The sequence below is a fragment of the Ornithorhynchus anatinus genome, chromosome 3 (genome assembly GCF_004115215.2).
Source record: "Ornithorhynchus anatinus isolate Pmale09 chromosome 3, mOrnAna1.pri.v4, whole genome shotgun sequence".
Classification (NCBI taxonomy): Eukaryota; Metazoa; Chordata; class Mammalia; order Monotremata; family Ornithorhynchidae; genus Ornithorhynchus; species Ornithorhynchus anatinus.
In genome coordinates this window covers 59,274,095-59,293,153 of record NC_041730.1, presented here as the reverse complement: position 1 = coordinate 59,293,153, position 19,059 = coordinate 59,274,095, and positions in this window count along the sequence as shown.

Here is a 19,059-nt window from a genome sequence, read left to right as displayed (position 1 = left end):
CAGTAGACGACCCTTCCCTCAAACATGATCCTAGGCCTCTAGGTGAGGGAAGGGGCCAGAGGGCTCAGTCAGCATCTCTCTCCACCCCAGTGATCCTAGGTGCCCAAGGTGGGGAAGGGGCAGGAGGATAATGGTGACCCTCCTCTTGCTTCAGTTCTTTGGCCTGTGCTTTGTCATGTTGACACTGGATTGGTCGTGGCCCTTCTCTCTGGTGTGATCTTAGGTCTCCAGTGTGAGGGTAAGGGGTCTGAAGTCTCAGTGTACCTTCCTCCTGGTGCAGTCCTAGATGCCTCCAAAGGTGGGAAAGGGGTGTGATGGAGGGGGTCAGAGATCTTTTCCTTTTGTGACTCGATGGGTTGCCCCCTGACATCAAATCTGGAGATGTATCATGCACCAATTATGGATATAGGCCAGAATCTGAAAGCCCTGCCCAACATTACATCTAATCACTGCTAGAAAATCAATCCCTTCTTTCACCCTCCTTCTGCCCTACCCTGTCCAGTGCAGTTTTCTTCCCTCCACATCTTAACCTGGTCCCTCCTTCACTTGTGTCCTCTCAACCCTTTCATATTTTTTTTTCCAAAATCAGTGACAGAGTCTTACTCAAGACATGCTGATAATTTACCTCTCTCCCAGGTTCTGGTGGTCTATAGCAACAACCAGGAATGGAGACAGGGGATATGGTAAATCCCTAAAGCCTCAGAATGGATGGAGAGGAGAGGAGGCAGAAGCATGGAGATATCAACCATCTGTATCAGTGGAATGGGCCACCTGGACACCCAAGACCAAGCAGGGGTCAAGAAGAGACCCAGTGTAGGGGTGCCGTCCAGGTACTGGAGAAAATATTTCAAAGCCAGACAAAAAGATCTGGACCAAATGAAGCTAGAGGCTGGTACCCAATTGCTCAGCCAGAGGAACTGCGATGACAGACATGGTGCTGGTTGAAATAGAGGTGGATGGGAATAATGCTGGGGAAGGGATGGGGAGAGGAGCAGAGGACATGGTCAATATAATGTAAATTTAAATGACCCATAGGACTCAGTCGTAATGCCAATCATCATGTCAGGCAGAGGGAATTTACAAATTATATTTAAATTGATTAATTAATCCCATAAAACATTGGTTCACAATACACCGAGATATTTTAGGAACATAGTACATGCAGATGCTGGAATACACCGATGCTGGAATACACCCATAAAGGAAAGGTACTTTTCAAAAAAGTGATTTCCAAATGCTCTCCATCCCCACTGAGGAGGGAGGATAAGAGTAAATGGGTGGCACTAACAGTGATGTAGAAAAAACCATCAACCCCCAGGATTTCTTTTCATCCTGCTTTTTAACCACGTGGTTCTTACTGCGTAAAAGATATAGGAGATGAGCAGCTAAAATTTAAGGGATAATTCTAACTGAATCAGTCTACTCAATCTTCCTCTTTTTGGAGTTTTCCCAGCATCAATTCAAGTCAGCTAGTTCTTTTCCATTTCTGCATATGCTGATGTATTTTAGATATCTGAAGAGAGACTGTCCTTAAAGAATTACTTAGATTGCATTACATGTATTGTTTCCAAGAACACACATACAATAAATTCTGATAAGTATCCTAGTGTGTTTGATGAGACCGGATGACTCTAGCAGCTGCTATATGGTGAGCTGAAGTACAGAGAGGGGAGTTTGTAAGAAAGAGAAGCAGATGATACTTTTTAAAGATACACTGAAGGCAAAGCTTAAACAATATGGAACAGCAGTGGATTTTTGAGTTGACAGAGAAGCAATCAGACCAGGCGGGTGTGAAGCAGATGTAGGGAGGTTCTTTAGAGCAGAGGATCATGATGCCAAGAACACCAAGTTCTGAAAATAGCAAATGCAACATCAGAAAAGGACTGTCATTATAGTGTGGTGTGACAGGCTTAAGGCCTGTACGTCATCGTTTGGCCAAGCTTCCATTGCTTAAGGCAGCAGAAGCAGTGTGGTTTAGTGAAAGCGTACAAGCTTGGGAGTCAGAGATTATGGGTTCTAATCCTGGTTCCATCATTTGTCAGCTGTGTGATTTTGGGCAAGTCATTTAACTTCTCTGTGCCTCAGGTACCTCGTCTGTAAAAGGGAGATTAAGACTGTGAGCCCCATGTGGGACAACCTGATACCCTTGTATTTACCCAGCAGTTAGAACAGTGCTCAGCATATAGTAAGTGCTTAACAAATACTATTATTATTATTATTAAGGCAGGAGCAGTCAGCCAGTCAGTCACTTGTATTTATTTGAGCACTTAGTGTATGCAGAACACTGTACTAAGTGCTTGGGAGAGTACAATATAACAATATAACAGACATATTTCCTGCCCACAATGAGTTTACAGTCTAGAGGGGAAGACAGACATGTATATAAATGAATAAAATTACAGATATGTACATAAGTGCTGTGGGACTGGGAGGAAGGACAAGTGAAGGGAGCAAGTCAGGGCATCGCAGAAGAGAGTGAGAGAGGAGGGAAGGAGAGCTTAGAGAAAGCCTATTGGAGGAGATATGCTTTCAATAAGACTTTGAATTTGGAGAGAGTAATTGTCTGTCAGATTTGAGTAGGGAGAGCATTCCACTCCAGAGGCGGTATGTGGGTGAGAGATCGGTAGTGTGGTAGCCGAGACAGAGGTACAGCGAGAAGGTTGGCAATAGAGGAGCAAAGTGTGTGGGTTGGGTTGTAGTAGGAGAGTAGTGAGGTGAGGTAGGAGCATCACAGAAATCCGAAGCCTTCCCCATAATCAGCAGATACCACCAGGAAACCTGCTACTGCAGTTGCTAATAATGGAGAAAGATTGGGAAATGATGCTTGCCTAAAACCTCCCCAGAGAACAGCAGAAGCTGCTGGAGACCTCCTACCACCGCTGCTGACAGAGGGGCAAGATAGGGAAACAACGAAATCAACTGATGCCTTTGGAGACCCTGACCACAGCTGCAGACAATAGGGCAGGATAAGGAAATGATATTTGCCCAAACTTTGTAATTAATGAGCAAAAGAAGGTGTAACTGAATGGTCTGAGACCCCATAAAAATTGACATCAGGAACAGCCTCTTGTAACAGGATGAGATACTTTTTAGACGGCCTATCATTTTCCTCCATCCACAATGGGGGACCCCTGTCCTGCAGTCGCATGGGTAGGAAGATGGGTAGCCTGGTTTGTCTTCCTTTTGTAAGGGACCCCATCTTTGCTATGCAACTTTGAATCTAATGTCTGTGAGAAAAATTCACTGGTATACTTGAGGATCTAGGTGAGGCTAGTTGCTTGACCCTGGCTTTTTGCTAGCTATATTTAATATCTCTTTTGTGGGGGTGGTGTGAGTGGGACCAAATAAAGGAACTGAGATATCTATTTTATCCCATTTTGGCTGATTCTGTCCAGCTCCCAGTTCATACTGGTAGGTTCAAGTGGGATCCTGAAACTCAGGTCTAGTTGGCTGGTGATGTGCACGTGTGAATCCACACACACAAATACACACAATCTCAGCTTAAGTAGTGAAAATGTATGTAAGAGGACAGATACATGTAAGGCAGGTCTCTTTCCTTCTCTCACTTTCTCTCTTTGTCTCTGAAAACTAAATTGATGTGTTTGTCTTTTTGTTTGTTTTTTTTGGGGGGGTGGGGGTTTATAGTGAAATCTGAAGCTTCCTATAAGGAATCCTGTCACATATCTGCTATTAGAAGGATGAACCAAGCTAATTAACAAAGATATTTAGTTTTCAAACCCATTTTAATTGAGATTATTTGAGGTGGGTGGACAATCAACCACTGGAGGTTCTTGAAAAGTGGGGAAACATGGATGGAACTTTTTTTTAATGATCTGGGCAGTAGAGTGAAGTATGGGCTAGACTGGGGAGAGACAAGAGGCAGGAAAGCCAGCAAGGAGGCTGATGCAGTAATTAGCATGGAATAGGATAAGTTCCTGGCTCGGATGGTAGCAGTTTGGATGGAAAAGATAGGGCAAATTTTATCCATGTTGTCAAGGTAGAACTCACAGGATTTAGTGACTGATTGAATAAGTGGGTTGAATTAGGGAAATGAGCTGAGGATAATTACCAAGATTGCAGGCATTACTTAGGTTACTTCAACTTTGAGCCCCATGTGGGACAAAAACTGTGTTCCACCTGATTATCTTTTTATCTACCTCAGTACTTACTACAGTGCTCAACACACATCGAGTACTCAACAGATACCACAATTATTAATCAAGTGATCTTAATTTGACATTGAGGAAACATCCAAAGATTTTTTTAAATGATGTAATGATGCACCAACAGTTATTTGGTTAGAAAAACAGTTAGAGAAGCAGCGTGGCTCAGTGGAAAGAGCCCAGGCTTGGGGGTCAGAGGTCATGGTTCGAATCCCGGCTCTGCCACTTGTCAGCTGTGTGACTGTGGGCAAGTCACTTAACTTCTCTGTGCCTTAGTTACCTCATCTGTAAAATGGGGATTAACTGTGAGCCTCACATGGGACAACCTGATTACTCTGTATCTACCCCAGTGCTTAGAACAGTGCTGTGCACATAGTAAGTGCTTAACAAATACCAACATTATCATTATTATTATTTGTATTTTCTACTAGAGAACCTGGATTCAGGGCAATCTGCATGGTTCATACCCACAAATCATCCAAATAACAGCATGCTAAGAATAGGTTTTGTCCAGACTGTTTGAATTATTTTGTTATGAAACACTGGGATAATTGGGTCATAACAACACAGTCTGCTTCACTTTAATTTTGAGCCATCCCTTCAATGCAGACTGTCCAGCTAAGCCAGAGCAGACCAAGAGTGCCTATTCAGGAAAAAGACAAGAAGAGGGTCGAGTTCATTTTCTGGATAATTCAGCTAAAAATAAATATCCTATTTTTTCAGGTATTTGTAAGTGCTTACTATGTGCCAGGCACAGTGCTAAGAGCTAGGGTAGATTAAAACTAATCAGATTTATACACAGTTCATGTCACACATGGAGCTCACAGTCTTAATTACTATTTTACAGATGAGGTAACTGAATCACAAAAAGTTAAGTGACTTGTCCAAGGTCAAACAGTAAACAAGTGGCAGAGTTGGGATTAGAACCGAAGTCTTTCTGACTCATAGTCTTGAACTCTAGCCTATAGGTGACAATGCTTCTCTTGAAGAGAACAATAAATATTTCCCTGTTATCAACCAGATTGACTACTTTCGTTGCTCAAATTCATTAGGTAAGTACTCAACAATTCTCTTCATTTTTCCAATGCAGAAACGACCCTTAACCATGAATTCCTTTGGGATCCCATTAGCAGATCTTACTTTTAATTTATTCTCTCCATGAGGGAAGCAGTATGAAGAAAGCTCCCTGTATCCAGACAAATTTGTATCTTTTGCTTGGCCTCTTAGAGTATCTTAGTGAATGAAGCAGCCCTATAGCACTTACATAGTTATCTTTAAAGTCTATATTATAAATGATTCATTAACTTATATTACTGTCTAGACTATAACCTTGTTATGGGCAGGGAACATGCCTGCTAATTATGTTGAATTGTACTCTCTCAAGTGCTTAGTACAGTGCTCTGCAAATCATAATAACTGTGGTACTTGTCAAGTGTTTACTATGTGCCCAGCACTGTATTTAGCACTGAGGTAGATACAAGATAATTGAGTTGGACACAGTACCTGTCCCACATGGGACTCACAGCCTTATTCCCCATTTTACAGATGAGGAAACCGAGGCACAGAGAAGTGAAGTGACTTGCCCAAGTTCACAAAGAAGACAAGTGACAGAGCTGGGATTAGAACCCTTCTCCTTCTGACTCCCAGCTCTGTGCTCATTCCACTAGACCACACTTCTTCATGTAGTAAGCACTTCATAACTACCACTGATTGATAGATAGATTGATCCATAAGAAAATCTGGCATCTAGAGAGATTCACTGAATCTGGTTTGGTCTCACAAGTTAATTAGGCTAAGGGTGCTCTGGAGTCTCTCCCAAGTGGTTAGTACAGTTCTCTGCACATAGTAAGCACTCAATAAGTGCCACTGATTGACTGATGGATTAACTGGAGAGTGGCGTGGGTAGCTATAGTTGAGCCTACTGCTACTGCAGACATTGAGGCTACCCATTCTTCACTCATGATTATAGCTGTGATTCACAGTGGTGATCCTGTCCAGTGAACTCTAGTCATAGAGGCACAGAAGAGTAAATCTTCCTGGGCCCCATGTTAACTTTATGTCCCCCAACACAACCTTCAGCATCTTGAGACGATTCTAATTTTGTCTCTTCTTCTTGCCATTTGACCCTCTGTTTCTAGTCTCTTGGCCCAGGAGTTTTTCTTCAGATCTCTTTTCAAAGGTCACTTTCTCTAGACTCTTGAGTGTCACTGTTGTTTTCATTCTCAGGAGAAAAAAAAAGTCAGGTGAAAGAACAACTACCTGTTCCTAAATGTGGACATGAGCCATTATGGCCAGGTCACTAATTTCCAAATTACTAAAACCTTGGAATTGGCCTTCAAGGTTCTATTTGTTCCAGGCGATCAGGTAAATATGTTTTTACGCAGTTTTCTAAAACATTTAATTATTTACCTAAGAGACCAGAACAGCTGCTCTGTCAGGAAAATGTATTCTGAGGCAGCTTTTCAAAATGTGTATTATGTTAGATCTATTCCATTTAAATACATTTCTTATAATGCAAATGCATTTTTTTGGGCAAAATCTATTACTTTCAGAACCATTCTCTTCTGTCATGTAAACATAGATTTAAGGTACATGCTTTGCATATTAAAATTTGGATGCAAGATCCTGAGGAAAATAACTTTGGCTTATAATGTGTGTCAGTAACTTCTTTCCAAGGTGTAATATTTCAGTGATATTGTGTTTCTTTCCCATTTTTTGATGCCAAAAGCAGTTAGACCCATCATGGCAAATGCCTAGCCATTAGAGATGATTTATTTTTAATTTGGTGTTCTCTTTTTTTTTCAAAAGTTAGACCCATGTACCACAGTATCTACAATTAGTTGCTTCCTGTTTTTCTACACCAGTATAAATTGAAATTTTCTAACAGTCTGTTTGAAATTTGATCAATAAAATGCTTTTCCCATGAGTTCTCACTGCAAACCTAGTTTTGGCAGAAATCTGGCTTTTTTTTCCCCCTCAGTATCATTTACACTTTTGTATTTCTTAGGCTTTTAGATAAATTAAAATAATTGTTTTTTCATCCCATTGTCATGAACCTGAAATAACTTTGAAGAAATTTAAGGTATAATCATCCACGAGACACATGACTGATTATGGAGTAGTATAATATTCTGCAGTAAAACACCGAGGGTAAAATAATGCATGGAATTTATGAGAAAATTTGCAGTAAGTACATATTACTGTCTGTCATTTTTGAAGATGATGTTACTGGTGGTAGGATCCTAACTGTGCCTGTCATTTTGGCTGAAAAGATAGTGAAGAATATAGTAATAATTGTGGTATTTGTTAAGCACTTACTATATGCAAAGCCCTGAGCTAGGTGCTGGGGTAGATAAAAGATAATCAGGTTTGGTTAGAGTCCCTGTCCCACATGAGGCTCAGAGTCTAAGAGGGAGGAAGGGTATTGGGCAGCTATACTTACAGATGAGGAATCTAAGGCACATAAAAGTTAAGTGACTTGCAAAGGGTCTTACAACTGATGGTTGCTCAGCTGGGACTGGACTCTAGGTCCTCTGACTCCCAGGCCTGTGCTCTTTCCATTAGACTATGCTCCCTCCTATTACAGAATAGACATGGATATTGGGCCTATTGCAGACTCTGCACAATATGCTATCTTTAAAGAGATGATTCTGATGCAAAAAGACATGGGGCCTTGACCAATGAATTTTCAATTTCAAATATTTACAATTTGAAAGATTTATTCTCCATCATAACATTTTTGATCTAGACAACTAAAATTCTGCTCAATTCTGGTAAATTTTCATTCTCTTATTTTAACTGTTTCCCTTAAAAGACAGAAATTTTATGTTAGTATAAATGAAAGGACCACAAGAGAATTGTTGGTTCAGAACTGGTGAAAATCACCTCTTAATGACAAAACTTTAGAGTGTATACTGAACCCTCATTATGTCTGACTATCTCTGTCCTGAAAATAAAGTATTTTGCAAATTCTCCAAATTTTGCAACAATTCCTGATGAGAGATCAGAGTAGTGATCAAATCCCGTACACCATTTGCCATAGACTTTGCATTGCAAAGTTAACACAAACGAATGTCCTTGAAGAAGATTTATGTTATCTCTCCAGTCCTATAGAAAAATCACAAGAATAGCTCTTTTCTAGATCTATGTCCATTTTTGCCTTTTGTATTCATGGTCTAGGACCAAAGGAGAAATGTAGAAAAAAAATCTTCAATACAAAAGTTAAGCAAAAGTTATCCAAGTGCAAAATACTTTCTTTTGGGGTCAATTACCCTTCAGAGGGAAGATTTAGATTGACATATTAAATTAGGCTTGTTAATAGAAGAGGAGAAAAACACAAAAGTTGCTCAATAAATGTCAAAGAGCAGGCACCTAGCCTAGGAAAATTGAATGGAAGGGAGAGGGCTGAGATTCTGCCTTTCTTATCTATTGTGCTCTTGCAAGTACAGTTCCCTGCACACAGTAAGGTTCAGTTAATTGATTGGTCATGATATTTACTAAGTGTTTATTAGATACCAAACACTCTGCTAAGGACTGGGGAAAACCCAAGATTATCAGATTAGATATCCTCCCCATCACTCACAAGGCTCACACTCTAATCGATCAATCAATTGTATTTTTTGAGTACTTCCTATGTGCAGAGCACTGTACTAAGTGCTTGGGAGAATAGGATGTAACAGAGTGTAGATACATTCTCTGCCCAAAATGAACTTACAGTTTAGAGAAAAGAGACATCAATATTAATAAGTAGTTATGGGTACATACATAAGAGCTGTGGGGCTGAGGGAGGGGTGAATAAAGGGAGCAAACCCAAATGCAAGGGTGATGCAGAAAAGAGTGGGAGAAGTGGAAATAAGAGTAATGCTTCTTGGAGGAGATGTGCTTTTAATAAGGCTTTGAAGGTGGAGAGAGTGATTGTTTGAAGGATATAAAGAAGGTGGGTGTTCTAGGTCAGAGGCAGGATGTGAGCAAAAAAGGTCAGTGGCGAGATAGATGAGACTGAGGCATGGTGAATAAGTTGGTATTAGAGGAAGAGACTGTGCAGGCTGAGCTTTAATAGAAAATCAGGGAAGTAAAGAAGGGCAAGGTGAACAAGTGTTTTAAAGCTGCTGGTAAGGAACTTCTATTTGATGAGGAGGTAGATGGGCAACCACTGGAGGTTCTTGAGGCATTGAGAAATATTGGACTGAACATTTTTGTAGAATAATGATCCAGGCAGCAGAGTGAAGTATGGACTGGAGTGGGGAAATAAGAAAGAGGAAGGGAGGTCAGCAAGAAGGCTGATGCAGTAATCAAGGTGGGATACGATAAGTACTTGGATTGACGTGGTAGCAGTTTGGATGGAGAGGAAAGGACAGATTTTAGCAATGTTGTGAAAGTTGAACAAACAGGATTTGGTGGCAGGCAGAATATGTGGGTTGAATGAGAAAGATGAGTTTCTAATCTCATCATCTCTGAATTACTGCTCTTCTATCATAACCTCCTAATGTGTCTTTCCACCCTTCTCACTTCCCTGACAGAACAGTTCTCTTACCTGAGAGAGATTTCCAATCTTCAGACTCCCTTCCAAACTTTTTCTTTTTTTCAGGGCCAGATCAACCCTTCTTTAAGCTGGAGAGTATTTGGTTTCGTTGGGCCCCTCACATGACACATGGTGACATGGCTTTGTGCAGCATAAAAAGCAATGGGATGCTAATACCCTCTAGTTCGTTGTGAGTAGGAAATATGTCCAACAACTCTATTATATTGTACTTTCCCAAGCACTTAGTACAGTGCTCTGCACGCAGTATTTGACTTATGCTGTCGAGTCATCTCCCACTCATAGCAACGCAATAGACACATCTCTCCTAGAATGCCCTGTCTCCAACTGCAATTGTTCTGATAGTGTATCCACAGAGTTTTTCTGGCAAAAATACGGAAGTTGTTTACCATTGCCTTCTTCCACGCAGTAAACCTGAGTCTCTGCCCTCGACTCTCTCCCATGCCACTGCTGCTCAGCACAGGAAGCACTCAATAAATACGATTGACTGCCTGCCTGACATAATGCAGTGTGATGTCATTACCTAATGTTGTGTACAACATACCACCTTTCCTCTCTGTGGGGAGGGGGTACCGGAATCAGGGGAAATTCTGTCCATAGCAACATTATAGCCACTTTTTTGAGCACTTACTCATCCAAATGTCCATTTTTCTTTCTCTTCCTCTAGCCTGTAAGCTCGTTGTGGTTAGGGAGCATGTATAACTTTGTTGCATTTTACTCTTCCAAGGGCTTAGTACAGTGCTCTGCACATAGCAGAGTGACTTAATGGGGAGGACACAGACTGTGGGGTAAGAAGGAGTTGGGTTCTAATCCCAGCTTTGCCACATGTGTGCTGTGTGACCTTGGACAAGTCACTTCACTTCTCTGTGCTTCAGTTATGTCATCTGTAAAATGTGGATTGAAACTGTGAGCCAGATATGGGACATTCATTCATTCATTCATTCATTCATTCATTCATTCATTCATTCATTCGTATTTATTGAGCACTTACTGTGCACAAAGCACTGCACTAAGCACTTGGGAGAGTACAATATAACAGCAAACAGGCACATTTCCTGCCCACAATGAGCTCAGTCTAGAGGGGGGGACAGACATTAATATAAATAAATAAATGAATAAATTACAGATATATGCATATGTGTTGTGGAGATGGGAGGGAGGATGAAGGGAGTGGTTATGCAGAAGGGAGAGACAGGGAATGTGTCCAACCCGATTTGCTTGTATCCACCCCAGTGCTCAGTACAGTGCTTGGAACATAGCACTTAACAAATCCCATAATAAATACCTTTGATTGATTCTTGTATCTGTAAATTATTTTAGCACCTCTCTCCCTAGTTAGACTCTAAACTCCTCAAGGACAGGGTTACTATCATCTCACTCTTCTATACTTTCACAAGCAATTAGTGGAGTGATCTAGGCACAGTTGGTATACAATAAATACTATGGATAGACTGATCATCTATGATCAGACTATGGATGCATCACCATTCTCTGATCAATCTCATCCCTTTTTCTCTATGTAATCTATCTACAGAATTTCTGCACCTCTTTGCCACAAGAGAGGTGGAAGCAACATCACCCCAGCATTTTCCCAAACTATCTTTTACTTAGAATGCTAAAAATGATAATTAATGAAGTGCTTTTATTTCAGCCAATTTTTTTAGGAATCCCATGAGTATAATTTAGGATCTTTATCAAAAGTAATCAGAAATAGAGAAGGAGCATTGCTTAGTGGATAGTCCATGGTCGTGGGAGTCAGAAGGATCTGAATTCTAATCCTGGCTTCAGCAATTGCCTCTGCTGTGTGACCTTGAGCAAGTCACTTCACTTCTCTGTGTCTCAGTTACCTCATCTGTAAAATGGGGATTAAAACTGTTAGCTCCATGTAGGACAGGGACAGTGTCCAACATGATTAGCTTCTATCTACCACAATACTTAGTGCAATGCCTGACACACAGTAAGCCCTTAACAACAACAACAACAAAATAATCCAAAGTTTGTATTACAAAGAAAGTGCATAGCAACTCAGTGCATAGCAACTCACCTAAAGATTCTTCATTCCCATAATTCCTGGGATCTTCTATGTAGGTGGTAACCTTAAATGGGTTAGGCTGCATTCCTCTGCTTTTACATTCACACAGCTCACCCCATCTTCAAAAACCTTATAAAATGATTTCTTCAAAAACCTGAATAACGCCAACGTAATAGTCACCTTTATTTCCACTTATTTTATTCCTATCCTCAATATTAACATATAAATATATATTTTTTAATTTTATATGATTAATGTATATATACAGGTTTTATTTTCATTTGTGTACTCTATTACTTATTCTTCTACTTCATCCTGATATACTTGAATCATTTCCTTTTATATGCTCCTCTGTATATTATTTAGAAATAGCTCTGGCCTGTCTATCTTCCCCTTTCAATTGTGAGCTCCTCGAGAATAGAAAATGTGGGTCTAACTTCTTTCTAATATCTGAATCACTTAGTACAGTGCTTTGCACTGAGGAAGTACTCAATAAATACCACTGATTTATTGAAATTCATCATGCCATGATAGTGCAAGGTTGGAGGGTCAGAATGTAGAGGATAAAATGAGGTCCCTTTACTTCCCCAGCTAAAACAGGATGAGAAGACCAATTTGCTGGAATATCTTTGGTTCCTTATCAGGTCACTGGGGATGTGAAACCAGAACTTGGGCCATAGGCTCTAAAAACTAACAATCATCTGACACAGCACATTCAGAATGCAGTCCCAAAAGTATAAGCTTTTTATTCCCATGGCTACCAATTTCCCCCATCATTCTGTCCTCCCCATTCTTCTTTGGCTGCTGCAGAGGGCCAATTATGTTGGAACGTGTTTAACTTATACAGACGCAGGAGCAATGGACTATTGCTCATAAATGGTAGATCACCGATGCATGGACTGCCCTGGGTGACACTAGTCATTTTCATCTGCAAATTTAAACTGGGAAAAAACCAAAAAAAGTTGACCCAGTAAATGCAGAAGATTTATTCTCTAAATGATTCTGATTCAATCAGGGATGGGATATGCAACTCCTTGAGCTAAGGCTTTTGTTCAGCCAGTAGAAGCAGCCTGGCCTGGTGGGAAGAGTACCGACCTGGGAGTCAGACCCCCTGGCTCTGCCACTTGCCTACTGTTTGACTTTGGGCAAGTCACTTTACTTCTCTGTGCCTCAGTTCTCTCATCTGTGAAATGGGGATTAAGAGTATGAGCCCCATGTGGGAAAGGGACTGTGTCCAACCTGATTAACTCATATGTACTCCACTGATTAAAATAGTGCTTGACATAATACAAGCACTTAAATATTATTATGATGATGATTATTATGATTGTTATTATTCATCACTGGGGCACCAAACTGGAGAAGACACTGACAGGGGGGCTAAAGTAGGGGGCGCTGAGGAGCTGGGAGTTTTTGAGGATTTTTTTTCCAGGCAACAGGAGAAGACCCTCACTTTGCAGATGGATTGTGACCCTATAAGCTATAAGTCAAGAGGTGGAATCTCTGGGTTCATATTGAGAAGATAACATTTGATTGCACACCAATCAATAGCTCAATGGCATTTATTGAGAAGAACAATGCAGAACACTGTCCTAAGCACAGTAGACTTGATAGACATGATTCTGGTTCACAAGGAACTTAAGTCTAGCTTACAGTCAACCTTCTCTGTCACAAATACACACAACCTTTGACTCTAATGGAAAACATTTGGGGATTTAAAGAATGATAATACAAGCCGGAACCTTTCCATAATAGAAAAGAGACACCCACTGCTCACTTGTGTAGTTCAGCACCTCAATACTTTTATGTTATTTGTTAAGTACTTACTATGTGTTAAGCACTGTTCTAAGGTAATCAGGCAGGATACAGTCCCCTTCCCAAATGGGACTCACAGTCTGAGGGAGAACAGGTTTTGAAACCTCAAGGTCATACTGCAGGAAAGTATTTGAGGGAGGGTGTGGAATCCAGGTCCTCTATGTATCCTTTAACAGCGATTAGTACAGTGCACTGCATCCGGTAAGAGCTTAACAAGTAGTATTAATACTATTACTACTACTTAAGGTGATATTTGCTACTTGTGAGTGATCTTGAATAAATTACACACAAATACATGTGCCTTAGATAAATGACAAAATCTGAAATGGACCCTGTTTGGCGTTTGGCTTGCTATCCCCAAAGAAAAATCTAAAACAGCCTTAGTAATTTATCTTTTCATTCATGGGTCCTTCATTTGGGCCTAGAAAGGCAGAGTTGAGACTTTTTTAAGGTATTTGTTAAGGGCTTACTATGTGACAGGCACTGTTCTAAGTGCTTGGGCAGATACGAGAAAATTACATTGGACACAGTCCCTGTCCCACATGGGGCTCACAGTCTCAATCCCCATTTTACAAATGAGGTTACTGAGGCAGACAAGTGAAGTTACCTGACCAAGGTCACACAGTAGACAAGAGACAGAGGTGGGATTAGAACCCACAACCTTCTGACTCCCAGGCCGAGGCTTTATCCAGTATGCCATCCTCCTTCTCAACTGCTTAATTGAAGGCTTTCTGCTTTTTTGTCTGATAAGCAGGGGACTCTCAACTCTCTCAATCTAGGAAATTTCAGGAATCACTTAACAGATGCATAAGAGGAATCTTGTGAGTAAATAACCTATCCAAGGATCAATTTGAACTTTCAGTTCCCATGCCAGTGTACTAAAATTATTTTCTTTTTTTGACATACTAGTTAAAAAGTCCATTAAAATGTAATGCTTCAAGAATAGAGGGGTAATTTCCTTAGAGCTACAGTAGAAGATGTAAGAGAGCACAAAGGCATTTTAGGAGGTCTTATTGGATTTTTCATAGAAAATCATATAAAAGAGGCTCAGAGATATTGGAGACAGTGCAGGTTAGGAGTAACTTGATATGCTGAAATTCAACAGGGGAAATCCACTCTCAAGGACACCATTTCTTATCTATTTGTCCTTTTCTTTCCATTGGTGCTATTTACATATTCTCCAATTTTGCAATAGAGACCTTTTAAACACATCAATATGTCAATAAATCCATGCCTTTAATAGGGTTGTACTTCAGCTCAGTCTTTATTTGAATGTTTCCTTGGACAGCATTTTGTATTGCTATAAGCACTTCTAGTGAAAAGATTTATACCTAATTGATTAGTTCCTCAGCCCGTTGGCTAGCCAAAGGACTAAAGGACTTTTAAAAATGTTTATAAGGCCAGAATGTGAGCCTTTAAAATAAATAATTACAGAGGGCCAGATTCTTGAATTTCTTGTTGAATTGACTTGGGCCTAGAGTGTTTTTATCTGGACTCATCAGACGTTTCTAAAAATCCACATCCTCCTTTATCTCAGTGCACCTTAGAAAAGGTCAAAACCAGCCACACAAACACAGGGACAAATAGTTCTCTACTGACCTCTGAACTCTCAATCAGGATTATTCCATCTTGTCAGCCTAGTGCTAGGGTCAGCAGGGCTGTTCACCATGGTCTTTGAGTTTAAGAGCTCTGCTAAGCAATGCAGTACTTACCTCAAGCATGTGACATACCCTCCTATGTTTGAATGTACAGCAGACTCTCCTTTGGAGACACTAGCTGATGGATGAAATTATCTTTGAATAGAGAAGGAATATATATATATATATATATATATATATATATATATATATATATATATACATATAGCCCTCCCATATATTTGTACATATGTGCCATGGCTCTTTTACATATGCATGTATACACACAAACACACACACACACACTCACAGGTGGAAATCCTATTGATCTGCCCTCTGGGAGCATAGTAATGAATCTCCCAACCTCAGGTTCCTTGAAAAACTCCTTTTTTCTCCTCCTACGTTATCCTTCCATCCCCATGTATTTAACTCTAAGTATTATTCTATTTCTGAACACTGGAGCCTGGCATATGGACAGACCAAGTTATATGGGTCTCTGTAAACCACTCCACAGAAAACCCTTTGAGAAAGGCTATTATTTTGGAGGGATTTACCTCCAAGCAGTTTCGGGGATTCTGACATCAATCAATCACACTGATTGTATACCAACAAATCTGTTAGAGCTTGATAAGACCACACTTTAAAAGCTGAAGTTCTTATTTGCTATTGTGTATAAATAAAAATAGCTGAGTTAATTTCAGATCCAGGCAAACCATAAGAAAAACAATCAACTTCTGCCAAACAGCAAAGAACGTGTTGGTAATAACGAAAAAGACAAAACCCCCTGTTTTGCATCTCTGAATGGACAATTCATGTATGACCAGATGGTGGTCTGTTTTGATTTTGTGGAGACATATTATTCCAGAATTCCTTCCTGCTTGTAAGTCATGCACTTTTGGAAGCTTCATTTGCTTCAAGATCCTATTTAGTGAGTTATCCCTTACCCGTTACTCACAGGCATTCAGTACTCTGAAAGAGATAATGCAGTTTTCTCAAGGTGCCTCATTTCTCACATAGAGACTGGGGGAGTCTGGCTTGATAGAATTTAAGTTGATGATTTATTGAATTCTGACAATAAGGAGAGCACAGACAGCTGCAGCTCAGTCTCCACAGGACACAGAGACAGGGCCGGCGCTACCAATTTTGTGGCCATGGGTCAACTGGGATTCCAGGGCTCCTGTTGGTGGTGGGGGGATCGAACAGTGGAAATACTGATCCAGTGGTACCACTGCCTGAATCACCATGATAGAGCTTGGGAATACAATGTTGTCCTGGGTTTTAAGGGGTTAAAAAAAGAAGCTCTCCTTAGCTTCACTTGGATTCATAAAATACCTGCTTCTTCTGAAGCACCAAACACCAGCCTCCTCTGGACAGAGAAGGTAGGCAGAGAGCTCTGCCAGTTTGAGACAGGAGCAGAGCAGAAAAAGGCAGCCTCTGAAAATAATAATAGTGGTAGTTAAGCACTTACTATGAGGTGGATACAACATGAACAGTTCACATAGAGTCTCTGTCCTACATGGAGCTCCTAATTAAAGTAGGAGGGAGAAGAGATATTGAATTCCCACTTTACAAAGAGGTACAGAGAAGTTAAGAGATTTGCCCAAAGTCACACAACAGGCGAGTAGTAGACTAGGATTAGAACCCAGGTCCTCTGTCTCCCATGGCCCTGCTCTTTCCATGAGGCCACAAGACTTCTTTCCCCTTTGTCCACCCCCAAAAAAATGATTCTGGGCTTCCAGTTCCAGAAAGATCAGTCTCTGTCTGCCATCTAAAACCTCAGCTAGCAGGAAGAGGCTCACCAGACAGAGTGTGAATTCTGTGGTCCTCTCTAGGAAAGGACACCTTACCAAGAAGTTAATAGGCGAGTTGGAGATAGTCCCTTATCAGTTCTGCATGTGAGGGTCAGCCATTTCTCTGCTTGAACAAAACAGCCAAAGAAATCCATCCCCTTAGTTTGCATTTAATTTGGCACCAGGAGCGTCTGGAGCATAATTTTCCTCTTCCCCACGAGGAAAGTCTTGGCTGCTTTCCCTCCTGCCTGGAACTTGAAAAAGTACAAAATGTGAGTCACCAGGAAAATTTCCCTTTGGGTAGCCCTGGCAGATGGATTTCCTTTCAGGACCGCATGACATCAATGTGGAACTAAATCACCAAACCTTGGTGTAAAAGGTCCACTCATCTCAAGAGAGTCACTGTCCAGGCCCAGGCAACATGTGCATTTGCAGCATCAGGTTTTGTTGAGTTCAACCACAGCACGAATTGTTGGCAAAAGCCAATCCTTTGGGAAATTTTGTACTATTTAAATAACTGGTTATTGGAGAAGAATGAGTAGGCATGGGAATTGTGGATTTTTATTTTGTTGGGAAGAGCCCAGAAAACTTGCTAAAGGTCCTGGCTCTGTACAGGTGACAACAGATGGTGGATTTGGAGGAGACGGTGGGGCAAGTCTTGTTTAAGGAGGATGGAGGAAGCAAGATGTGGGGAGAGGGTGAGTAGTCAAAAAGGTCAGCAAGTCTCAGGTTGGCAGGAGAAGGAGTGGTGGGAGAAAATTTTTGTATTGCAGCTATCTAATAATCCTCCCCACTTTCGATCAAGTTAGCAAAGATAGCTCCCACAAACCCCCAAGCTGGATAGTTCATGCCCAGCACTATTTCAATTGTGTGCCCACGTCTGTATTTTCTCGCAGAGATCAGTACAGAATGTACACAGTGAATGCTTAATAAATAATAATAATTTTTATTATTATTATGGTACTTGTTGAGTGCTTATTATGTGCTGAGCACTATTCTAAGCACTGAGGTAGATACACGTTAATCAGTTTGGAAACAGTCCTTGTCCTACATGGGGCTCACACTCATCCCCATTTTACAGATGAGGTAACTGAGGCACAGAGAAAGGAAGTGAAGTTTGAAGGTCACACAGCAGACATGTGGCAGAGAGCTGGAATTAGATCCCAGGTTCTCCTGGCTCTCAGGCCCATGCTCTATCCACTAAGCCATGTTGCTTCTTCTTGTAGTCATTCTAAATACGACTACTACTTTTTCTGACAGGTTCATCTCTCATTTACCCTTCTCCCCCATTTCCTCATCATTACCTGCAACCCATCAGAGGCCATGGAACCTCCCTGGGGACCCACCCATCATTTGAAAGGATTGAACTCTGCAAAATAAGCCATTGTACCCTCTTGCTTATATTAGGGCAGATGTTGCCTTTCATTATCTAAAAATAGAATGAAAGGCACTATCTGCATCTGTTGCTGCAAACCCCAACTATTGCTTTAGAGCTGGGGAAAGGATCCCTGGAATATATTTATCAGCTTAAAAACAGAATTAAATTAGGCTTTGGTGAGTTATTGGGGTTTTTGTTTTATTCTAGTCTTTCACCTGGGTTTAATTTCAGTTGATTCTAATCAGAGAGACTGAACTATGAAGGTTTTTGAGCCCAGACCTGAATATTCCATAAATATTAGCCAAGTGAAACCAGGAGAAGGATAAAGAACAATGGAACTGGATTAATAAAATAAAAATCAAAACAGTATTGGACAGCAGACATCACTGAGGGCCAGAAAATGAATTGGGGAAATGGATGGGGAAGGTTTGACCATTTTCTTAAGCCATGGACCCTTAATAATAATAATAATGTTGGTATTTGTTAAGCGCTTACTATGTGCTGAGCACTGTTCTAAGCGCTGGGGTAGACACAGGGGAATCAGGTTGTCCCACGTGGGGCTCACAGTCTTAATCCCCATTTTACAGATGAGGGAACTGAGGCACAGAGAAGTTAAGTGACTTGCCCACAGTCACACAGCTGACAAGTGGCAGAGCTGGGATTCGAACTCATGAGCCCTGACTCCAAAGCCCGTGCTCTTTCCAC